Source organism: Poecilia formosa, unplaced genomic scaffold (genome assembly GCF_000485575.1).
Source record: "Poecilia formosa unplaced genomic scaffold, Poecilia_formosa-5.1.2 Scaffold1364, whole genome shotgun sequence".
NCBI lineage: Eukaryota > Metazoa > Chordata > Actinopteri > Cyprinodontiformes > Poeciliidae > Poecilia > Poecilia formosa.
In genome coordinates, this window is record NW_006801303.1 from 8,136 (window position 1) to 11,364 (window position 3,229).

Here is a 3,229-nt window from a genome sequence, read left to right on the forward strand (position 1 = left end):
CACACACACACACACACACACACACTACATTAAATATGGATGAGCATATGTGAAGAAAGTCAGTGAGGAAACAAGCAGCAGCAGTCACATTCAGCAACGTTCCCAAAAGACGGAGCCACAGAGACAGGAAGTGGAATCATCTCACTTCCTGTGGTCTGAAGATCTTAGCTGGAACTGAGACCAGAACAGAACCAGGTTTAATGGGGTCGGAGGTTCTGTTGCTCAGTTATGAGTATGAGCCAATAAGATGGCAGAGTTCTGTCCTCCAGATGTGGTGAGGAAGACTTTCTGGAGGTCAGAGGTCAGACTGGAGAACAGAGAGGATTCAGGAACCCTGATTTTCTTTCTCTGACCTCTGACCTGCTGGGATTTAAACTTACAACCTCAGGTCCCCAGAGAAACTCTGAAAGGGAGAGCTTCTAGAGGTCAAAGGTCAGAGCAGAATGGCCGAGGATTGAAGCAGATCTGGAGGTCACAGGAGCCCCGACCCGGTACCAAGCGTGCCTAATAAAGTGGCCATTTCAGATAGCGAAACGATCCGACCGCAGGAGGAAGAGGAGGAAGAGGAAGAGCATTGTGTGTGTGTGTGTGCTGCTACCTCTGGAGAAGTCTCCTCTCGGTGTGTGTCGGTGTGTGTCGGTGTGTGTTCGGCCGTCGTGTCGGTTCCGTCTCTTCCTGTTCCACTTTCTCTCTCCGTGTCTCTCGCCCAGAGATAAGGAGGTCAAAGGCCACTCTGAGTCTGAGGCGGGACCAGCACAAACTTGCCTGCCTCTGATTGGCTCATTCATGAACAACTCATGACTTCACCAGAGGCAAGGGGGAGAGGTCAGGGGTCAGATGGACCTGAGCTGAAGAACCGTTTCCGGATCCAGGAAGAATCTGGAGTTATGATCCACTCCTCTGGACCTGTGACTCGTTTGGACCATCAGAACCAGTCCGCCTGCAGGAGGCGCTGATGAGAGCGGGTCCAGTTGGTCGGCGCTGGGACCTCTTTAGCTCCGTGGTTCTGCCCAATTCTGGTCTCATTCTTCTGAGGCACTTTCAGAACCAGAACCGACTCGGCATCAGGAACGTTCTGGAGGAGAACCACAGAGCCATCCACTTCACCTGGTACCAGAACCAGAGACAGAATCCAAACCGGACCGGATCACAACCACAGAAGGAGCGGCCTCATCCAGAACCGGCGGTAGAACCCGGTCTGCTCTCAGCACTGCCTCCTTGGAGTTGTAGATTTTTGGATCAGAGATCTAAAGTCCTGCTGACGGCTGTTGGGATCAGAACCTCTGGTTCTGTCAGCGAGATGTTTCCACTCAGGAACCCAAACTGACCTGGTTCTGATCAGGCAGGAGAACCTCTGTCACTGCAGACGGTTCTGATGACCCGAAATGTTTCTGCTCCATTAGAACCGATCCAGGCCAGGTCAACACGCTGGTAACCATGGCAACATCACAAAGGAAAAACCTGCCCGGTCAAACAGAACCAGAACCAGTTCAAGTTCCTTAGATGCTCAATCTGAACATCTAATCTGGTTTTACTAAAACAGAACAGGAAGTTCTCCTGTTGCTCAATCTCAGTCTAATCCCAGTTTATTCCCAGTCTAATCCCAGTTTATTCCCAGTTTATTCCCAGTCTAATCCCAGTTTATTCCCAGTCTAATCCCAGTTTATTCCCAGTCTAATCCCAGTTTATTCCCAGTCATCCCAGTTTATTCCCAGTCTAATCCCAGTTTATTCCCAATCTAATCCCAGTTTATTCCCAGTTTATTCCCAGTCTAATCCCAGTTTATTCCCAGTCTAATCCCAGTCTAGCAGGGGAAAGTCTTGCTGACCAATCAGAGGAGGAAGTGCAGACTCAGTTGATCTACCGGGGGTCTGGCCAGGTGGTCCTGTTGGATCTGTTGCCATGGGTTACCTGAGCAGGTGTTTGTCACGTGACCGGAGCTCAGGTGAGTTCACCTGCTGCCTGTGAATCGGGAATCACCGTGACACCTGAACGCACCACCTGCTCTTCCTCCTCCTCCTCTTCCTCTCATTCATCACGGCAGACAAAGAGGTAATACCATGGAAACACGCGCACGCGCTTCTCACACTGCTGCCGCTCCACGCCGGCCCGCCCGCGCCCGCGCACGGCGCCGCTGCTGGAGGAGGTGACCGACCCTCCGCTGCCCCTCAGCCCGGGCTGCTGGATGCATGTGTCGGATGGAAATCTGCTGACGGAGCCGTTTCCTCGTGCACGAGAACCAGCAGAAAAACGGCAGCGGGCGCGCGCCTGCGCCTCGCGATGAATAAACAAACAGTAAATAAACAAACAAACAAAGCGGCTCGTTACCTTCATAATGCTGCCGCGTGTGGTCCGGATGCGCGTGCCTCTTCCTCTGCTGCTGCCGCGCGCTGCTGCTGCGACGTGCATGCGCCAGCGTGCACGCCTGACTGTGCGTAATTGTCCACTGCAGGTAAAAAAAAATGCAAAGCGTTGAAAGGTGGAAGACCACACACACGCATGCGCGCCTTCAGCTCTGCGTGTGGATGGCTTTTTCCCCCGAACCGCTCATTCGTGCGCGTGCACGCGAGCAGCCTGCAGGTACAGCAGCAGCTTTACTACTGACAGATAGTGCGCGTGTGACGCGGAGCCCCGCCTCCAGGGGGCGGGGTTCCGCGCGACGAGGAGAGGTGGAGGGACCCCAGGGTGACGTCACCGGAGACCGGATCAGCTGGAGGAACGGAACCCGGAGACCGGATCAGCTGGAGGAACGTGTGTATGGCAAACCGTCAGGAACAAATATCGTCTCCAGCTGTCCTTGCAGAGATCACATGTAATAATCCTGCTTAATAAGACAGAATGCTGCATTTTGATATGAATAAAGTCACAATTTTAACCGACCATTTTCAAACTAAATACTACTTTATTGTCTACGTAGTGTATAATTTTAGATAGTGAGAGTTTTCATAAAGGACTGGACCCTGAAACTCTGGAGCTGAATCATAAATGTTGGTTCTGCTGCTTTAAATGAATAAATCCAATAAAAACTGAACAAGAAATGTTATTACATTGTTTAAAATAACATTTCTGTTTTATTTTTCACTAAATACTCCTGAACTTTTGCTACATTTTGAAATGATCCTGCTCATTATTTTGTTTTTTAATATATTTAATCTTTTATTCTGTGTGTGAACCTTCACACATTTCCCCTGTGAGGAACAGGACGGAGGTTTTTATTCTGTTTATTTCT

The 3,229-nt window shown here is 50.6% G+C and overlaps 1 protein-coding gene across 1 annotated transcript in view; it reads right to left on the bottom strand.

Moving 5' to 3' along the window:
* LOC103132824 (membrane-associated guanylate kinase, WW and PDZ domain-containing protein 3-like) overlaps positions 1 to 778 on the bottom strand; it is an 8,594-nt gene extending 7,816 nt beyond the window's left edge. The window contains exon 1 of the mRNA XM_016667602.1: positions 599 to 778. The gene's annotated coding sequence lies outside the window, so the exon portion shown is untranslated. The remainder of the gene's footprint in view (positions 1 to 598) is intronic.
* Between the last annotated feature and the right edge of the window lie 2,451 nt (positions 779 to 3,229).